At 41.5% G+C, this 21,755-nt stretch overlaps 1 long non-coding RNA gene across 2 annotated transcripts in view; it reads left to right on the top strand.

Annotated features, from left to right (window-relative positions):
• Positions 1-11,814, top strand: part of LOC116591665 — a 145,863-nt gene extending 134,049 nt beyond the window's left edge. The window contains exons 11-12 of one of the 2 annotated variants that reach the window (XR_004286097.1): positions 4,160-4,341; positions 6,575-11,814. This is a non-coding gene — a long non-coding RNA (uncharacterized LOC116591665). The remainder of the gene's footprint in view (positions 1-4,159; positions 4,342-6,574) is intronic. The other variant, XR_004286099.1, reaches the window with a different exon arrangement.
• The last annotated feature ends 9,941 nt before the right edge of the window (positions 11,815-21,755 follow it).

The raw sequence follows: 21,755 nt of genomic DNA, 5'->3' as shown, positions 1-21,755 counted from the left end.
TTTCTTCTTTTATCTCATTTTTAATTTTTGTGCCTTTGATCAAGTTTTGTGTGTTTCCTTTTTCACTCGTGTTAGTTTAGAAGTTTCTTGGTATTTTTGTCTTCTACCAAATGCAATCTTGTTATTCCTGATACGCATAATTGAATAGATATAGGCTTACCTCATTTTATTGTGCTTCTCTTTATTGCATTTTGCAGATAATTCTACAAGTTGAAGTTCTGTGGTAGCCCTGCGTAGGGCAAGTCAGTAGGCACCATTTTCCAACAGAATTTGCCCACTTTGTGTCTCTGTGTCACATTTTGGCAGTTCTCACAATATTTTAAACTTTTTTCATTATTATATTTGTATGGTGATCTGCGACCATTGGTTATGACTCACTGAAATCTCCAATGATAGTTAGCATTTTTATCAATATTTTTTATTTTTTATTTTATTTTTTAATTAAGATACAAATATTGTTTTTTAGACATAATGCTATTGCACACTTGATAGACTGCAGTACAGCGTAAACGTCACTTTGTAGGCACTGGGAACCCCTGAAATTCATTTGACTTGCTTTCTTATCATAGTTGCTCTATTGCAGGGTCAAACCTGCAGTATCTCCAACGTATCCCTGTATTTCTCTACTATTGTATGAAATAAAGATATTAACCATATCCCTCAACTGAGGTTAGGTACTGCTACCGATTATTAAAGGTAACAGGGTGACGATATATCCTGATTGCTGGTGCTAATCCTGATTTGTTCTTACTTTCCTGGCATAATTAGGATTTGTGCCCCTTTAATCTAACACTGTCCCCATTTGTATAATAAGTTATATGTATATGACTAGTATAATAAATTAAATGTTTTAGATCACTGTGACCTCCCTACTCCCTTTCCATGTACACACCCACTAGAATTTCTTTAATTCTGTCTTTACTGCATCATGGCCCAGCAGTGAAAAAAGCAGATTCTAGAGTGACTGACTAGCTGTGTCAGCTTGGGCATCTTTGCCTCAGTGTTCCCATATATAAAGTGGGGATAATAATATCATTTTCCTCAGAGGGTGGTTGTGAGGATTTAATCAAAGGATCTAGAGCAGAGCCTAGGCCATGCGTGTTAGTGTGCCATAAAAATGTTGATTTTGATCTGCTCCCTCCCACGTCAAAACTTTTGCTGAGATAGTTTATTATTTTCAGTTCCACACTATTGAGGGTTTCAGCTAGTTCAAGAATTCTAATATTACAAATTCCTAATGATTCTATCATTATAGCCATTCAAGTTTATTGCCTCCTGCTGTCTTCTCTCCTTGTCTTCGTCCTTATCTTGCCATCTGTTCTGTTCATTTATTTGATTAGAGTCCTTTCCTAAGTATTTTCCTCAGTTGGGTTCTGTGGGTGATGTGCTTTCCAAATCCTTGATATATCTATAAATATACTCCTTTCCACTCTCTGGATATAAGATTCTTTTGTTGTAATCGTTTTCTCTCATTAACCAGTTGATATCATTCTCCTGTTTTTTAGCATCTAAAATTACAGATGAAAAATTTAGTGTTAATTTTTTTTTAAGATTTTATTTATTTATTTGACAGAAAGAGATCACAAGTAGGCAGTGAGGCAGGCAGAGAAAGAGGGGGAGGCTGGCTCCCTGCTGAGCAGAGAGCCTGATGTGGGGCTCCATCCCAGGACCCTGGGATCATGACTTGAGCTGAAGGCAGAGGCTTTAACCCACTGAGCCACCCAGGCGCCCCTAGTGTTAGTTTTTGTATTAATTTTCTAGGGCTGGCATAAAGTACCACAGACTGGGTGGCAGACGTAATAGACATTTTCCCATAATCCCGGAGGCTACAAGTACAGTATAAGGTGTCAGCAGCTCTGATTTCATGTGACGCTTCCCTCCTTGGCTTGTAGATTGCTGTCTTCTCCCCGTGTCTTGATGTGTTTTTCTCCATGTGTGCCTCTATCCTCATCTCCTCTTCTCACAAGGACACCAGTTATAATGGTTTAGGGGTCATGCTAATGATGCCATTTAACTTAATTCCCTCTTTAAAGACATTATCTCCAAATATTGTCCCATTCTGAGTGCTGGAGGTTAGCATTTCACCGTATGGATTTGGGGTAACTAAAGTCAACCCTTAACTGTTTTCTTCTTTTCCTTCCTTTTCCTCCTTCCCTTCTTCCCTCCCTCCCTTGAAGTCCATTTCTTTTTCTTCCTTTCCCCCTTTCCCTTCCTCATCACTCTGGAACTCAGCCCTTTTAATCTGCAGACTCAAGTGTTCTAACCAGGAACATTGTTTTCCTTTGCTATTTTTGGCTGTCCTCTAGCTATTCCTCTCTCTCTTTTCGAAACTCCCATTACATGTCCATCTTTTAAGAATCTTATTTTTCCTTCATTACTTCCATCTCTAAGTATTTTTCCTCTAGGTTGTGGGATATTTCTTCCAATTGCTTTTCTAGGTCACTAATTTAGTTTTCAGCAATGACTATCCTTTCCTCTCTTCAATATATTCACTTTATAAATAGGAAAGCCATGTTTTCTAGTTGTAGAATATTTTTATTGTGCTAAAATTGATTTATTTAAATACTATTTCACTGAATTTTTCTTAAAAATTTAGCTCTATCCTCCAGTCATTTTATCTCTCTTAAAGGTACAATTGGAAATTTCTTTGTTTTCTTCCACTTTTGAATTGCGGGGTTCCCTTGGGTTCATTGTTAATTTCCTTTGCCTGTGCTCTATTTATCCTTGGTGCATGGGTAAAGCTAATGAGTACTTTGAGAGGTGACAAGCCCCCGAGTGATGCTTGGCACAGCAGCACCTGCCTCTTCCCTGTGGGTCAAGGATTTAGGAAATAGCAAGCTGTCAGTCTTCTGGTGAATGCCAGGAGAAGCTTCTTTGCTCTCTGATAACTTTGGTTGCTATGGTTCCAAGTCTCAGAGTCAAGGAGGAACCAAGTCTACCTGTGTGGTGCCTTAATACAACAGGGAAATCAGCAAGTTCTCCCAAGACCATGCACAGGAACTGGAACCCCCTTTCCTTTTTGGATTCTGTGGATTTCTTCAGTCCAACGTCTCGGGGACATGAGGTCCAAATCTTGTTCCAGGTCTCTTGACTTCAGATTTGCATGATTCCCTTGACCTCAGAGGGAAAATGTTTTGTACCTGAGCTAACCTCTGGGATTCGCATCAGAACCTCAGGCATGAGTCCCCTTTCCATGATCACCCTGGGTTGGTATTTTTCTCAGAGGAGGTAGACTATCGTTGGGTTGTAGTTGGGAAAGAGGAATGGCTGGAACTCATTTTGAGACTGCCACAGAATTGTTGCTGAATCTGAACCTCGATTTGTGGCAACACTTCTTAGTTTCATATAATTAAATTAAAATATTAATTATATATCCTTTTTAATATTTATGACATTAACTTTATATTTTGTAACCATATTTATAGCAATTACTTAAACTCAATGCCATATACTAATGGTTTTTCTTTTTAAATCTACAGATTCAGATATTTTATCTCAGGACAGTTTTCTCCCAATATATCTTTGATTTTTGATTCTCTTTCAGTGCATTTGTTTTCTTCTCTGGGAAATTCCTAGTTGCATCTCTATTCTGCGCCCAAAGCTATCAGCATTCTTGTCATTTTTATTTCTTTGTTCTTTTCTTTGGATTTGGAGGAATATGTTTGTCTTCTGTTTTACTGATTTTATTTCCCTTAACGTCAACTTACTACTTTGAATCCACTTTCAAGTTCTGCTATAATTTTTAATTTACCAATATTCTATTTTATCCCACCTGGCTCTCATTTTACTACCTGCTGCCCCTCATTCAGCTCTGTTTTCATTTCTGTTGAGGATATTCATCCCTTTTTCTTTTGTTTTGTAGAATGTCATTTTATTTTATTGTAAGCAGAAGGTAAATGTTAATTCTTATTTATGCTTCTTCAAACACACATATTGTCTCTATCTTGAATGCATGTTCCCTTTTCTTTATCTTACAGAATCTTTTTATTTGATATATAATATATATTATATATACACACACACACACACACACACACACACACACACACACACTTATATTCATAGAATGACTAGAGTTTTATCCAGATCTGGCATTTTCTTTTAAGAAGTACTATTTATTTTCCACTAGAATGTTGTGAAGATCTTTTTTGTTTTTAAGCTATAGGGTTGGCTACCAGTTTGGTGATCCATCGGTACGAAGGAAGAAGGAGAGGACTTTCTTTCTGCATAGTTTCCCTTACATAGGAGGACTTCCATGTTTCTGTTTCCTTCCTGGTGCGGAGCGTGCCACATCAGGGCAAGACTGATGATGCTTCCATGCTTCTGTTGGCAGTAAACTGGGTGAAGCCTACCTTATAGTTACCCTAAATGATACTGAGCTATGGTGGCTTAAGAAATGCCACATGAGCTTTCCCCATCTTTTTCATGGGTTCCCATGTCTCCTTCTAGCAACTTCCACATCAGGAATGTTGTTGGTTCTGGGATTTCCCCTATTTATTTTCCTCACTTACCGCTCATGGAAGTCAAACGCTTTTCAGTGTATGTCCCATTGGTGCTGCATATGTGAAAATGTTCTCAAACTCCATGAAGATATCCTTGTTCATTTTCTTATGTGACTTCAGGTATCTGTTATTCCTACATCAACTCAAACATTTTGGTCAGAACTGCAAAGAGGAAAATAAGGTCCATGCTCGCTGTTCTAGCTCACGTGCTGACTGACCTCCTTGGCGCCACACATTTGAGAAGTGGCGGGCTGGATGTGAGAAGGGCTGATACACCTGCACTGAGGAACAAAATGAAAAGAAAGTGGGGTGGATTTGGAAGGAAGTATAAGTAGCAATCTACAGATAACAGCCATATAGTGGTAAGGGAAGTCAGGAACTTCCCTTACCAGGGAAGTTTGTTTGTTTGTTTGTTTTAGATTTTATTTATTTGACAGGAAGAGATCACAAGTAGGCAGAGAGGCAGGCAGAGAGAGAGAGGAGGAAGCAGGCTCCCTGCTGAGCAGAGAGCCCCATGCCGGGCTCGATCTCAGGATCCCAGGATGCTGGGATCATGACCTGAGCTGAAGGCAGAGGCTTTAACCTACTGAGCCACCCAGGCGCCCTGCCACCTGGTAACTTCTGACTCTAGTAATGGAATTAGAACGTGACAGAATATTGTACCTGAATTAGACAATAGCACTTTGCTATGACTGTGTGGTTAGTTCCAGGGAACTCGTATGTACTGCAGTGGTCAATTCTCTCCTTCTACTGAGCAGCTTCTAAATTCAGCAGCTCTGTCTCTGGGAGTGTGACTTTTGCTTATACACATCCATTTGGGTGGTTGTGAACGTGAGTGGTGACAAACATTCCAATTTCTGCAGTGTGCTTCTCTTGTGTGGAACTGTGCTTAAGGAAAACATCAGCAAATCTGTGATATGTGTGAGGAAAGAGGTATGATGAAAAGCCTGATGGAATTTATCAGGGATATCTAGAAGTATCCTGAGAAAAAGCAAAAAGAAAGGCAGGCTGCTTTTCTCTATTTTTTCATTGAATAACACAAGAACTTTAGAATCGACATTATGACCTGCTCTCTTCTTTTATTGCCATTGCAATGGATTTTGAAAATATTTACTTCCAAAGAAAATCCTGGGTCTTAATGTCATCACTTACCCTAGAGAATTACATAAACTCTCTAATATCAATTTCTGTGCTGGTAAAATGTGAATAAGGATATATACTGGATGTATTGGGAGAACTGAGGACCCTACGTCTGGCACCTCAAGGGCACTTGATAGTACCAGCTGTTATTTTCATCACTCTTATTGCCATGTTTACTAGTACACAAATAAATTAGGTTTAGACTTCTTGTCTGCAAGCAATGAAAACCAATAGGCACCTGGTTTTATATGTGTATAAAACTGAGAAATTCAGGGATAGATCGGACTTCAGGAATGGCTGATCCAGGGTTCATACAATGCAACAAAGATGGCCTGCCCACTTTTGCTTGAGATACAATTTGTTCATTCTCAATCTCCACATGGTGGCAAGATTTCATAGGGAAGCAGAATATGCCACCCCAAAATATGCTACTCTGGCATATGGATTATTTTGAGCTGAAGACAAATAAGAAGAAGAGCAGATGCAGGGTGACCTTTCTGTGCTCTTTCTATCTGCCCCCAAGCAGATCATAAATTCCCCTCATGAAGGTGTCTCTGCCTCCCTCTGTCTTCCCTGTGCCAGGACGAGGATACCAACCTCATCCCTGACAATGACATGGCACCAAGAAGGAGTCCACACAAACAAATCCCACTATTTAGCCCTTAGCTACCATTAGTTTTCTCTTATATTTGCCTTTCTACAATTTTCTGCCCCTAGAAGCTTTGAAGTCCCTCCCCTTTGTCCTGTTACTGCTCTTTAAATCTGTCTTTTTTTTCATCCAAATGGTATAAAAGCCACTGAGCCTAGCTGTTTCTTCGGGAATTTTCTCTTCTTTCTATGAAGTCCCCTTGCACTGTGCAACATTTTTAATATCAAATAAAGGTGTGTGCCTTTTCTTCTGTTCATCTGTCTGCTGTTGGTTTATTTTGTAGACTCGGCTGGAGAACCTAAGACAGTATGGGAGAAGTGTCCTCCTCTGCAACTGTTCAAACAGAAGAGTCAGATCATGAGGAAGAGCAGACATCATTGTCCCAGCAGGATCAGGAATGCGTTGAGATTCTGATCGGCTGGCTTGGGTCACTTGCCCACCCTGAACTGCCCTCATGTACTGAATCATGCCTGCGGATGGAACCCCAGGTGCCGAACTGCCGAGAAAGGGGAGTATGGATACCGGGGAGGCAAGCAACAGATGTCCAGCCAGCTAAGAAATGGGATGAGTGAGGAGGCTTCCTCCTCGACTGAACTTGCTAATTCAACTTTTACCATAGGTTTGCAAATAAAAGATGGAGGAATGACTTAATAATGACCTCTGAGTGGAAGCAGTGTTAAAAATCAAGGTTGAACAGACCTGTCATTTTCCATCTGCACTCAGGACAGCACAGGAGAGTGGAGTGGTGAGTAGCTCAGGGAGAGAGTGGGTGCTTCCACTCACCCGGACCATACTAGCCCGTGAAACGGAATAATGCAGCCATCCCCAGAACACAGGCTGAAAGGACTAGATGAATTTTGACCAGATTTAATTGTGACCAGATTGGGGGAGTGAAAGTTTCAGTTTGAGTCAAGTTAACTGTTTTATTTCATGTCCCATTTTTAATGCTTCCATAGAACCCTCTCGCTTTTTCTAAATTACATGCCTCATTGTATTTGAGTTCCTCCCGCTTTTGACAGCTCCATGCCTTCCAATTTTGCTTCTGCTGCTTTGATTATTATTCCTGATTTGGTTGTTGATGAGACATGTGGTTTTCTTCAATTAGCTCTGTCACTCTTACAAATGTGTGTGTCTCGCAAGTGTCCTAATTAAAGTCAGGAGGAGGAGGGGGTGAGAATTACAGGCAATTACAATGGTGCCATCCCCCTCCCTCCCCGCTCTGTTCTCATCATCGGGGCGCATTCTTCTGTATCTCCATTTTGCAAGCACATTGAGCAGCCTTTCTGTTTAAAATCCCATTAATTTTTTTCTGAACACGATATGCAGCTGTGCCCGTGTGTCATACGTTTCACTTTCAGGAAACCCCCTCGCTTTCATTTAGTTTTATTAAGTGCAGTCTCCTCTCTGCCACTTCCTATCGTTTTTCCCATTTGTCCCGAGACAGAAGACTACCTTTACCAAGATGCACCATCCCGTAACGTCTCCCCAGCCCTGCCGCCTCCCCTTCTGCGGGCTTACGTTCAGTTCACTCCCCTTCAGTGCCGCAGACGTTTCTGGATTATCTGAGTCTTCCGAATGTGCCAGGAAACGTGCCAGGATCCAGGGCTACAAAGATGAATAAGCACATGGACGTGAAGACAATGTGGGCTAGATACTAAGAAGACCCCGGATTTCAGAGCCAGACAAGAGGGAGATTTAAATGCCTGCTTTGCCCCTTGCTAGCTGTTTGGCCTTGGGCAAATCACTTAGCTGGGTTTTTTTCATCTGTTAAAATTATGCTAATAATACTTACCTTGCAGGGTTGTTGTGAAGATTGGAGATAATGTATGCAAAGTAGCTAGCCTAGTGCCTGCTATTCCTCAATAAATGGGAGCTATAATTATTATCATGAATAAGATATAGTGTACTTAAGGAACTCACCATCTACTCAAAGAGAGAGAAGAGTAAATTAACTTTTATAACATATTGTTATATGTATAATAATGAAAGGATGTAGGTGGTGATGGAGCAGCCTCCCTGGGGCCCTGCATGTTCTCTCCTCCACCCGCCTCTCCTCCTCCCTTCCTTGCAACCCCCGCCCCCAGCATTTCCAGGAAGCTTCAGCCGCCGGACCTCTCCCCTTCTCAGTGTCTCTGCCTTTGTCCCGTGTTCCCTCTGTCTGCAGAGCTCATCCATGTGGTCCTTAAAGGGCTGGCTCTTTCTCATCGTTCAGGGTTTGGCTTAGTCATCCACGAGAAAGGCTTTCCATCACCATCCCAGTCGAAAGTAGCCCGTCCCCTCACCTCCATTTCGAAGAACAAAGCAGTTTCCTTTCCGTCATAGAAATGATCTGCAATTATCGAATTTCTCCGTTTTGATGTTTATTTCCTGGTGCTCCCCGCCAGGACATGAATGCCATGGGGGCAGGGAGCATACCTGTAGTTTGTTCATAGCTGTGTTCCCGTTGACAAGAGCAGTGGCTGCGGCATAGGGTATGCTCCATCAATAGGAGGGGAATGAGTCGCGGTGGTGGGGGAGACAACAGCAGAGATCTTAAACAGAGGGGTTTCTGTAGTGGTGGCTGTGCATTTTGCTGCTGTCGGTATTGGCAGCTGCCCAGTACCCAACGCATCTACTGTTGTGGGCTCCGGAGTCTGAGGCAAGAGGCTAAGGTAATGGGAGTCTCACACAGTGGTGTCTAACTTTGTGCCTCTCCACCTGGCTTTAGAAAACTAGATGGAAATATCCTTCTTAGATCATCTGCTATGTGGTTTTTACCTGAGCCCTTCTTCCCGGACTCCAAGCAAATTCTTGGCAGGGGTCTGGTCCAGGCACCAAATGATGGCCCTCAATAATTATTGTTTTCATGGAAATTTATCTTTTATTGTCCCCTTTCCTATGACTTCCAGTGGGGAAGATGAGGGCACTTACAAGAATAAAGTAAAAAGGTGTTTGAGTCTTTGTGAGGCTGAATGTTTAGCTTTAGGCATGGACTTCTAGAAGTCAGTGCTGACTTTTACAACTAACATTTCTCCTCCAGTGTCCGAGTTGGGCTTAGAATGACAAGGCATCAAGGAGTCCTAGCCAGTGTTTTTAAAAATGTGTGACCTTGATCAAAAGCAGAGATTGAGTAAAATATAGCAGGCTTAGTGAAAATCTATTCCTCCTGTTGGAAAAACAATTCAGAGGGCAAGAAGCACATATCAAAGCTCCTAATTTACCGAGGGGCACCAGTCACAACGTTTTCTTATATAAAAAGGGCAAAGTTTTTGTTTTAGCTTCACTAAGACTTGCAGTTCTCTTATGTAAAAACATCTGCAAGGCGTCCACTTAGTTTCCAATCAAGTGGTTAACTAAGACTTTGTACTTGCTTCTTTGGTGCTTGTGGGGCTTCTTAGCACTCACTCAGAATTTTAATTTGCATCCAGATATCTTTATATTTTCTTTTAATTGTCTTTCTCAGTCTCGATCCAAAAAGGAGCCTGAAGACTTAATGCAACTTAAGTTTTATCTTTATATGATTACATTTAAGCGTAATTTCAGGTTTTATGATGACACGGGAGAAACAGATACGGCCAGGGGACTTAATCTAATTCATTGTAATTCATCTAAAGGCCTTGGCAGTGGCAGAAGCTCAACAAATTTGTTCCAACCTCTTAGTCTTTCAAACACTTGTGAGCCTGCCTTGCCTACACAAATTACAGCTCAAAAATAGAAATTTGTTCATTCACACACAAAAAAGCATTTTAAATGAGCCACATAAGTATACTTCAAAGATATATTATTTTGTTTATTAGGTTGAACTGAAATAGATATCATGGGTATTTGGGTTATGATTAGTTTTCTGTCTGTATATCCTTATGTAGACTGTAGGTGCTTAACTTTTACATTTTGGGACTTCATCTCCATTAGCCGATGTTATCAGTGTTGGGATCTTTAACCTGTTGCAGCACTGCCAGGATTCGACACACCCTAAATTGGGTTTCTCATGAGATTTCCAGGTCGTGACAGTTTCCCCAGTAACCACACTCGAACCTCTGAACAGACCTCATTTGTTAGATAGTAAGCAATAATATATGAGTCACAGAGAGCCAATAATCGTCCTTCAACTTCTCTAGCCATAGGCTGGACATGATCATAGGCTGGCCAGTAACAAACTTTCCACAGGATCTTTCCAACTCCAACTGGGAGAGGAAAACCCTCTTGTCTTTTAGTTAGCAAACTGTTAGAATGTGAGTCCATGGACACAGACAGCACATGTGCAACTGTGTGGAGGACGCCTGTTTACATTAAGAGAAAATAAGGTCAGTGTTCATTCAGAGAGAAGCAGGACAAGAGATCCAACAACACTTGAGTGTCTGATCTGATCATCCCAGCGATACCCTTGCCTGTGCAGAGCACATGAGCCAATATTTTTTGTTTGTCTGTTTTGTTTAAGGTAGTTAGAGTAGAAACTTCTGACAAGAAATCGAGGAGTCTTTGGCTAACATAAACCCCAATTCACACCAAAGTAACACTAGGGACATAACCTTCCCATGAAGTCACCATGGTAGGAAACACTGAAACTGGTAAGATAGAGGAAGTAAAAGAGGGACCCAGTTAGAATCACAGATAAAAAACTGTGGACACCTTACAAAACAGTAATAGTCACAAGAGCCTGGAAATGAGAAAATAACATCTCCCCAAAGGTGGTAAGGACTCTCAGGAGAGGGTCATCAGAAACTGGGGACCAGTTTCTCAGGTATTGGGATAAGTAAAGTTCCCATCAGTCCCTTTGAGAAGAAAAGCTGATCATTTACGAAATCCACTTTCTATTAGGGATATTGTGTCACTGTCCATGAAGATTCTCAAAACCCAGATGACTCTTATACACAGAAAAGCCTTTTTATTACCTCTTTGATGTTTATTTAATGTCCAAATTATTGATATTATGAATTTATCAAGTAATTTTTTTTACCAGTAAACAATAAACACTCTTCTAAATAGTCACATACTATTAGATTCATGTTGAATAAAAACTTACGGATTTAATAAAATACATTTCCCTAAATGCTTAGATATTGACTGCAAAGTTAAAGTTGTTTCATAAACCTCCTGGTGATTCAATTAAAAGCACAAATCTCCAGAAGTTTTCAAAAATGCTTAAATATGCCAGGATACAGATAGAACACAAATAAAATGTCTCAATGATTAACAAATTTTTATGCTTACAATAAAACTTAGTATCATAATGCAAATAGCATGAATGAAAATGTGGCTTTTCATGTCCTTATTCTCATTCTCATGTTTATTCTTATTTTTGTTTCTAATCTTATTTCCATTTTTATTGTAATTATTTTTTCTATTCTTATTCTTACCCTTATTTTGAGTCCATCCTAGAGTTACTTTTCTAGGCTTATCATAAATGCATTACATACTCTATTTTCCTCTGGTGCTTGTAATTTTACCAGACTCCTTTGAAAAACAATACCTTTCCAGACTAGCCAAGATGGTGGGTATGGACTATTGACCCATTGGTTGTACAGACCAGAATTATGCCCTGAATGTTGGGAAAAGTTGAAGCTGCCGCTTTTGAATCATTTACAGAGAGTTGGAAAATGTATTTCTTGCTTAATATGATGAATGGGAGTAGATTCTTCCAATTTAACAATTTATATTTTTGTCTTCTACTTTTCTTTTACTATAATGTTCATTTTTTACTAACACTTTCCATCATATTGAAAATTTATTCTTAACTAAAGGTTTAGCAAATTATGCCAAGCTCTTGTTTCTAAAGATAAGAAGACCAGTCATTCTCTAATATCTTCTGGTATCTCCGTGAAGTCTGAAGTTACGCTAGGACAGAGGAATCCTTTCACCAACCTGGTTTGGGCTTTCATGCCTTTGGAGCGAAGCCTGAGTTAACCAATCTCTTTTAGCTGTCTTAATGAGGTATGTTTCTATCCAAGTGTGGGGGCATGTTGTCTGTGCACCCGGAACTTCGATGACTTTCGGCGGAGAGGAAGAGTTCTGCTTGTCGACCTGAAATAAAGCCATAGCCTCATTTCCTGGATGTAGCTCGATCAGCGTTCCCTGTTTTCATAAGAACGTTGGAATACCTCCACAGGAAAGTTACCATGGAAATGAAAAGTGCAACTGGCTAGTTATTAGTTTTTTATTGCCCTATGGAATGTCTAACTAGAATGTTTGGAGAAGGGGACCAAAAAGGAGTCAGAGCATTTGTTTCTTCGTAAAGTGTGTGAGGAGAAATTCTTGCCCCTTTGGGAATGAGGGTAGAGTCTGAACCTCCTCAAAAAGATGTTCTGCCAGGCCATGTGCACAGCTGCTTCAACCAGTTGCTGCTAACAACTTCTCACACCAATAGACCCAGTTTTCTGTCTCAAGAGTCTCAAAATGCCACGGTCCCTCCAATTCTGACAATCAGTCCACAGCTTGCCCTAAATGTTTTCACTTTATGTCTGGAAGTTAATAGAAGCATGCTTTCTAACATGCAAAACACATTTGGACTAATAAAAAATGAATAAGACCACCTGGTGGGCTTTCCCTTTAATCTAGACCTGGGGCTTATTTCTGCCCCATTTATTCAAGGTTGGGGTTGAATTCCACTTGCCAAGTATAACAAGTGTGATCATTTCTGTTTAGTTTTTTTTTTTTTTTTTCCTTTTTTGAGCCTGCACATTTTCTGACTTCAGTCCAGGTGAATACAAATTTAAGCAAAACCCAACTGTACAACTTTAAGAAAGCTTCACGCTCATTCAGCTCTGCCATTAGGTGGCAGCAGTACAACATGAAAAGCATCAAGACAATCCGTGGCGTGAAGATGATGGTGGTTGTGGTGGTGGTGGTGGTGACGATGGTGATGATGGTAATGATGACCATTGGGGCATATCACCTTGAATTTATACGTTGCCTTTATACCAGTGCCATTTTCTTACTGACCCCCATTGATTCCCAGAATACAGATGAGAGATGGGAAAGGGAAAGTCTTGTTCCCAGTCTTGTTTCCAAGTCTTGTAAAATGGGATTAATTAAACTCAGAGTTGTTTGGGGAGCTCGCCCAATTGACCTACCCAGGTATTATCAGAGTCAGTCCTGGAATTTAGGTCTTGGGATCCAAATCCAACCTTCTTGTCACCTGTACTCCTTTCCACAAAGCATTCATCCTTGTTAAGTAGAAACTTATTAATCCTCACAAAATATGAAATTAAATTTACCAAAGAAGTTAATTTCATCCAGTAGGTAGACGAAGGAGGCAGAAGGCATGCATGTGCAGGGTTAACATAGAGATAGGCTCTGCCTAAAAAAAGTGGGAGAAAAGTACTGCGTGAGGGTGACGGTATCTGTGAGTTTTTTGAGGCCAAATTGCTTAGTTTAGTGAGCACCAGGCGTTTGTGGTTTAGTGTCTGTTTCTTCCGTGTCATTTACAGCACGGAGGTGCTCCGGCATGACCCTCACACCACCTGAAATAATATTTAATGGCCGACTGCAGGGACTTGAGGCCTGTAGGAGTGAACAATGCTTATATTGGTCAATGGCTTCACACAATGGGAGGAAAGAACAGTGTGTCTAAAGGGGCTGTTGGACCACCCCAAGGACAAGACCCCCACTTCTCTCAGATTTATTTTGCAGTCAGCCATCATCAAAAGCACAGCAGGGCTCTGAGCACGAGAGGTCTGTGGGTGGGATGAACTCTGAACCACACTTGGGTATCAGGTGCCTGGGCTTAAGGGAATTGGGAATAAAAGTTATCTTAAGTTTCAGTTTCATTGTTTACTTTGCTTTGGAAGCACAATGAAATCTTGAATCAAAGGAAGAATTTTTTTTTTTTTCTTTCTTCTCTTGAGGAAAAGTCCAGTTCATGGTCTGTGTCATAGGCAGGTGAGGGTGACCCAGTGTGGCCAGAAGCAGAACCTTTTCTGAGTTTCTTCAGAGATGCTGTAGTACACAGGCAAGTGGAGAGGACAACAGTCAAATTACAGCCCGAGGAGCCATCCCTGGGTTAGGACCTTTGATGGGCAACACGAAAAAGGGCACAGAAGACATGGTTTCTGGTTTCTCACCAGGGAGGGAGATGTTAACTACACAGATTTTTCGCCTATCTGTACTTTTTCTTTGGTCTCCCAGGGCCTCCCAGTGCTGCAGGGAACACATAAGATGAGACAACAGTGGAAAATCTGTACAAGAGGATTTGCATTCGAATCAGGAAAGAGACATTTCTTGTGTTTGCTTGGGTTTGGAAGTGAGGAGCTGTCTTTTCCCCAGAACACATGGGGAACAGTACTTGGTCTAAAGGCAGATGAGCATGGTGGCTTTGTGTATGACTTCGATAAGGGTTCTTAGAGTGAAAATATTCCACAATTAAATATAAGCAATTGTGGAATTTTTATTATTTTATATCTCCCATGCTTCTGCTTTTATCTTTTAAGGTGAGTCATTTGGTTCAGAGGAAGGAGAGAACTATTGGATAGTGGTATCCATATGGTGAATATTTTGTATATATTATTTTGTTTGCTTCTATTATTCAATGAATATTGATGGAGGACTACTGTGTGCCTAGAACTTATAACACCAGTGAGGCTTTTGATACAAAGTCTATATTTCATGCATTTATGGATCTACTAGGGGAAATGAATTTTAGTTAAATCAAGATGCATAGACTAAGATTCTGGTACCATTTCTAGCATGGAGGTGTTTTGGGGGGAGGGGCATTCTCATGCCACCAAGTGATTCTTGCACACCAGCCTGATGTCTTATAATTCAACTCAATTCTGACATTACCTGCCTGGAGATAGTTTCGGACCCCACAGGTTAAGGACTCAGTCCCCCAAGACTGCTCTCCACTCTGGATTGCTAATCATGAATCCAGGTTGCCCCTGTGCTTCTGACTGATCAGCTACGGATTAGAAGTTTCCACAGTCCCTTCCTTAGGTTTGATTAATTTGCTTAGAGCAGTTCACAGAACTTAGAGAAACATTTTACTTACTAGATTAGGGGGTTATTATAAGAAGATGTAACTCAGAAATGGCCAGATGGAAGAGAGGCATAGGCTAAGGTCTGGGGAAAGAGCACAGAGCTTCCATCCCCCCTATTGGTGTGTTCAGCAACACAGAAGCTCTTCAAACTCTATTCTTTTGAGTTTTTACAGAAGGTTCAATACCTAGGCACGATTGATTATATCATTGACCATTGGTGATTGAACTCAATCCCCAGCTCCTCTACTTTTTGCAGAGGTGGATAGATGCGACTGAACCTTCTAATCACGTGCTTGCTTCCACTAGCCACCAGGTGCGGTCCAAAAGTTACCTTATTACATAACAAAAGGCAATCCAGAGCACTTAAGAAATTCCAAGGGTTTTAGGAGGTCTGGATGAGCAGCAGGTGATGAAGACCAAATACATAGTTCTTATTATAAATTGCAGTATTACATGAATAAATATGTACACATATCTAGATGGTAACAAGAGAAATTTTGCTGCTTATGCAGCTGGATGGAGGGCAGAAGGAGAAGGAGGTGGGTGGTAGGCAGAAACACGACCATGAGTTTGCTATGGAGCAGACACACTGCGAATGAGGTGCCATAGGGTAGCCAGGTAGAGGCATGAGTAAGTACAAGCTTACAGGTCAAGTCTGGAAGCAGACTTGTCCTGCTTCGGGCCATTAACTTTTGGTTTTCATTGGCATATGATGCTTAAAGTTGTGTAAAAGGATAAAATCATTCTGTCAGAGTAGAAAGAAGAGAGTGCCTTTTTACAATGCAATCTTGTTGAAGCTGTGAACAGACTCATAAAACAAGGGTAATAATGCCCGTTGGACTTAACAACAAGGAAATGACTGGTCTCCTTAGAAGGTGTCCTGTTGGGGGAGCCAGTGACACTCCCCTGCTCCCCATACCCATGTATATATAGGCAATGCCCACTTACTAGTCTTTCTTTTTTGGTTGTTTTCAGTTTTATCTTTTTTTTTTTTTTTTCCACTGTTCATCTCATCATTAAACTTAGAGAAGAGAAATTCCTACTCTTCATCCTCCAAATTCCTCTTCAGAGATGTATGTCTGGAATAACCCCCAAGGACCTAATCAGTACAAGAATGAAAAGTGAGAAGAAGGAATTAATGTCTTTCAGACCCACTGACTGGTTCATCGTGTCCTTCCCTACTGGGCAGGTTCTGAGATACGAATGCTTTTGTGTGGCTCGTTAATCAATAAATACCAAACTCAAATTCCACATATTTGGCCCACTATTCTGTGAGATACATTTTTTTTCTTTTTTCCTTTTTTTTAAACCTGCAAGACTGTTTGTCCTGGTATTTTCATTGTATCACAGAGTCCCCATAAAGATAGAGGAAGAGCTTTCCTTCCCGAGAGGCACGGTTGATGGTCTCAGTGCTCTACAACCCTTGGTGCTGGCGATCTGGGCCATGTGGCTCTTGCCTAATCCTTGCTCTTTCTTTCTAGCATTCACTGAAGCATTAAACATAAACTTATTTATAATGGAAGCACAGCATTGCTAGGGTTGTATCTTCTGCAATGGAAACAGATGACTCTTGTTTTGGTTGCTGTGATGTCCATCGACTTTGGGATGGCTACAATTCTAGAAGGATGTCCTGAGGTTGGAGAGTTAGAATAGAGTAGAATTCAACATAGGTTTGTATCATGTTCTTCACAGCAGCTCCATCACAGTGGAGAATGCATTACAGAAAGCAGCTTGGCGGACACATCTGTGAACGATGGACACTGAAGAGAGCCACTGAGGAACCCAAGCCTGGGAAGAAGATGTATTCACAGAGGCTTTCCTTCTTTTGGAAAAATGCACCAGTGACAGCCCCAAGTCCTTATCCTGAGACCAGAGTGAGGGAATTTCTGATGGCTGGGTGGAGCTCAAGTGGCTGGAACATGGATGGAAGGGGATGGACTCAACCCTAAGCTCCAGAGCATCCTGGCCTGGGGCTTAGGACTATGTTATGGAGACACCCAGATATGCAACCCAGGCCCTGGTAATGGCTATGGAAGGTTTGGACAAGATCTTTGAGGGGAAGAATTCCATTCAGAGAGATGCCAGGGTTAAGGTTTGGGGGAACGGGGCTGGGAATAATGATCCTTCTTGAGACCAACTTTGTGCCAAGCAACGGAAGAGGCTTTTTACTTGCATTATCTCCTTGAATCCTCAGAAGAAATGTACAGGGTAGATGTTTAGTTTCCTTCTACAGGTAAGACAATGGAAGGTCTGAAAGATTCACTCATCCAACAAACAACAATAATTATAATAATAGCTAACATTTGTTGGGTGCATGCTATGTGCCAGTCACTGTTCTCGTGCTTACCTGGATTATTCATTTCAATCTTCCTAACAGCCCTATGGAGGAGTTGTCATTCACATAACTGCTTTATAGGTGAGGAAGCCAGGCAGAAGAGTTTCATGGGGCCTCAGGCCACATATTCAGTCAATGTTTGAGCCAGAGTTCAAATCCAGACAGCCCAACTCCAGTTCTAAGACCCAAGGGTCAGTCATGTTCCCAGAGCCATGCTGGGCACCTGGTACAGAGCATAAGCAGGAATGAACGTGATCTTGACCTTCATATAACATGTTACTTTGTACTAGAGAGGTTAAGTGAATTTTCTGGGGTCACACAGACATTCAGGGTTGGAGGTTTGGACAGAAGTCTCTCTCCCCAAAGCCACATTTTATAGAGTACCTACGCATAACTCAAATATTCCCCTGCTTTGGATCAGGATGCAAAACCCTTAGAATATCCTATATCCTTCTTTACTCTGCAGTCTGTACTCTGCCATTTTATCTGCTTCTTCATCTTTCCTCTTCTTGTCTCTTCCACTTTATCCTACCTTTCCTAACCAAATGCAAACAATCTAAGCCCCAAGAGAGCTGCATAGAGCTTCTCAGAGTGAGGGGGTGGGGATGTCAGGGCCATGCCCATTCTCCATAACCTTAGGTACTTTGGAGTATACAAACATCTTCCAGGGGGCCCAGCCCTGAAATCTCAATGTTAGGTGTGGGGGGTGGGAGGAGTAATCTCTCTGAAGGAAGTAGCTCACAATGGTCAGGAGTAGCTCCCTCAACATTAACCTCCTTAGAGTTATCTCTACTCTTCCAAAGACTCATACTCTGTCACTCAGTCACTCACTCCCTCATTTGGCATTTATTATACCAAACAAACCCTGACATAGAGTGATGAGGAAGTCATTGATGATGATGATGATGATGATGATGAAGCCTCAAGAAGCTTATTTTCTAGCAAGCAGACATCTTGGATGAATGCCATCAAAGGGACTCAGAGAAAGGCAAAGAGTTAGGGGATGGTAAAAAATAGCTATTACTTATTGAGGGATTGTGGCGGTTTGGGAGGTATACTACTCAGATCCCCCTTCAAAAGGCATCCCGAGACAAGGAATATATTAGCTGACGACCTCCAGCTGCTGTGCCTTTGAGATTCACTGTGCTGTATCTGCTGGGCCCTCTCTCCGCGCCCCTCCATTTCTGGGTTGCTCTTAGTCAGTGACTGAGGACAGTGGGGGGCTGGAGGAGGGATATTTCTGCCCAATGCAGGATTCCTCTGGGGGAGGGGGAGCAACCTTTGCTTTGGAGCTCCCCTATCGCCTGCCCTAGATCTTCACAGAGCTGTCCCACCATGTGAAACCCCTGCTACCCAGCTTTCCTCCCTTCCTTCCTGCCCTCTTTCCTTTCTGGGTGACAGACCTGATCTGCATCATGGTCTGAAGACTTGCCCTGTGTACTCTTGCTCACACTCCTCTTTATCATAGGGATTTCCTTCAATGAATGCAGGTTTTGGGGGGGCACTGCTCCTCCTGGGTACCCAAGCTGACAGGAGCTTAGGCTTGTACCTAACTTTGAGGCTTGTCATGAAGAGATCTGGAAGAAGAGAACTTTGATAGCTGGGTCTGGAAGGGACTGAAATGACCTCTGTCCATACCACATTATCCAGAACTCAGTCACATGGTCCCAACTTATAAGAGCCTGTGAAGTAACACCTTCTTGTCTGCAAGCCCAGGACAAGGCCGTACAGCAGGGAATAAGCATTGTTTGTAGTTCAGGTGGTCACAATGTGCTAAGCCTTTCCTATTTGCTAAGGCCTAAATTATCCTTATTTTATGAATGGGGCACCCTAGTGTGAGAGAGGCCAAGTATTTTTCTTCAAGGTCACCAAATTAGCAAGAGTTAGAGGCAGAATGTGGAGTCACATATATAGGACTACAAATAATCTTTTAACTGCTCTACTGTGGGTCCAAAAGAAATGACTAAATGCCAGGGGGTTGTTGTTCGTTGATGGGTCTCTAAATCTTGACCATACACACCCCAATCCTTCCAGAGTATTTTGAAACTCCAGTGAAATGTCTGAGATATGAGAAATAGGAGTGAGGTTTATGCCACCTTCATTATACTGAGTGTTTTCCTTTCCCGGGCATGTTCATTTCTGAATAAGAAAGATAATATTTGAGGGGCATTTTTATCTACAACCATTCCGGGGGCAGGAAGAGAATGTTTGTTTGGCTTTCACTTCTTAAGGTAGAACAGACCACATGGAGGGGGAAAAAGTTGAACAAGTTTGGGGGTTTTCTTTTTTCTTTTTCTTTTTCTTTTTCTTTCTTTTTTTTTCGTGTGTATGTGTGTGTGTGTGTGTGTCTTACAATTATACCTAATCGTTTGGAACAGTGCTGCAAAATAGCGTGGCTTTTGAAAGAAATGCTTTGCTTTCTGCCCAGTTTCCTTCTGGCCAAGGTTTTGAGAAAAGAAAACTATAAATAGCTGATGATAAAAGAAAATTGCTGCTGTGATCTGCGAAGAAAGAAAGGGAAAATACAAAAGAATCGTCCTGAGAGGTTTTCAAATAAAAATTACGGTTCCCCTCCCAGGGCCCAAGATTGCAACTTCTTGGAAGATGGAAGGGCATGCACGTGACAGATGTTTCCCCTCTCTTGTTAGTTTTCAAAGATATTTGGTCTCGGTTACTGGTCTTCTATAGAACTCAGAGCTCTTCCCATCCATTAAACATTTTACATGAATTGAAATTTCTCAAAAAATAGGTAATTTACAAATAGACGTTCTTCTGATTCTTGTCTGCATCCCTCTCCTTTTCTCTCCTGTGTCAAAAGTCCTCTGGAGCTAATGGGGGGAGGGGGGCTGGAGGAGTGGGGGTTGGTGAGGGGTAGGGAGGGTTAGGAAGGTGGAGTCTGGGGGGATAGAGCGGGGTAGGGAGGAACCAAGGTGTAAAGGAATCTTGGCAGGGGTTGACCTTTTTGTTTAGTCCTCATCAGTAAACCATTTTCCATTTCCTGCCAAAATGTTTGTTTGCCATTGATTAAACTTCACATTTTTATTACCCAGAATTAACTATAGTATTTATGAAAATGGAAGGTTAAAAGGGACAATATCCCTGCAAGTTGTTCCATTTGCTTGTAACCAAAGGACTTCCCTAACCTGAAACCATCTCCTCCTCTTAATTTGAAATGCAGTTCTTATCAATGGGCAGTAATTGAGCCACAGCTCAGATGTGCAGCTCAGTTCTGAATAACACAAAGAGCTGTATTTGCTGTGTTTTTGGATTGATATGAAAATAGGCTTCCAAAGGTTGTCTTAAAAGAGCAAGTGTGGGAAACGGTGATCTCCAGGTCTGGGAAGACAAACTGCTTTAGGTTTTTAAGACCAATTGATATGCATGTGCACTTACACTTTTCTTTCCAGTTAGATCTATCTTTTGTGATGGGGACACTCCCTGCCCCTGTGGACAGAACACAGGGACAGATCTTAGATTTGAAAGAATTAATGGGTTTCTGTGGAACTGTCTCAGGGTGGCAGGTGAGAGTTCTGTCAGAGTCAGGGAAGGAGAAGACATGTGTCTCCAAGATCAAAGTCATTCTGACAACTAGACGTGGAAAAAGAAAAAAAAAAAAAAAGGAAAGTTGAAAATGAGAGAGAATAAAGTCAGAGAGGAAACTTGCCCATGGGCATTTTAGACATAGATCTTGTGATATTAACATTTCCTTTATTTTTTAAAAAAATGAAATAAATTGCTTCCCAGGGACCCTGAAGGTCATTAGTACCAGCTGCAGCTGCATACTGCCGAGAGAATGACAGTGAGACGGACAGGCGTGGGGAAGGACTGGGGGTGTCCTCAGACATGTGCACAGCTTAGTGAGACTGAACATTTGTAGCAAGTTCAGGCTAAGTCAAACTGAGCTGTCCCCAGAATTTAGTACAACTGTCACCTCTGGGTCCAATTAAAGGCATACCGAATTAGAAGACAGAAGACAGGGATACAACCTTCATCCTGTCCCTAGTTGTGTATTTTGTTGTATGACTTTATCTGTGCTTCAGTGTCTTTATCTAGAAAATCAAAGATTTGGGCTTGATGAAGTGTAATCCCTGTAGTTTTAGTTAACCATGTGCGGCATAATATGTTCATGATCAGATCTCCTATTATCTATTTTGGTCAAGAAGCCAATCCACAAACAC

This window comes from Mustela erminea, chromosome 5, assembly GCF_009829155.1.
Source record: "Mustela erminea isolate mMusErm1 chromosome 5, mMusErm1.Pri, whole genome shotgun sequence".
NCBI classification, from domain to species: domain Eukaryota; kingdom Metazoa; phylum Chordata; class Mammalia; order Carnivora; family Mustelidae; genus Mustela; species Mustela erminea.
Note: the sequence above shows the minus strand (reverse complement) of the source record. Positions and strands in the feature narration are given on the sequence as shown.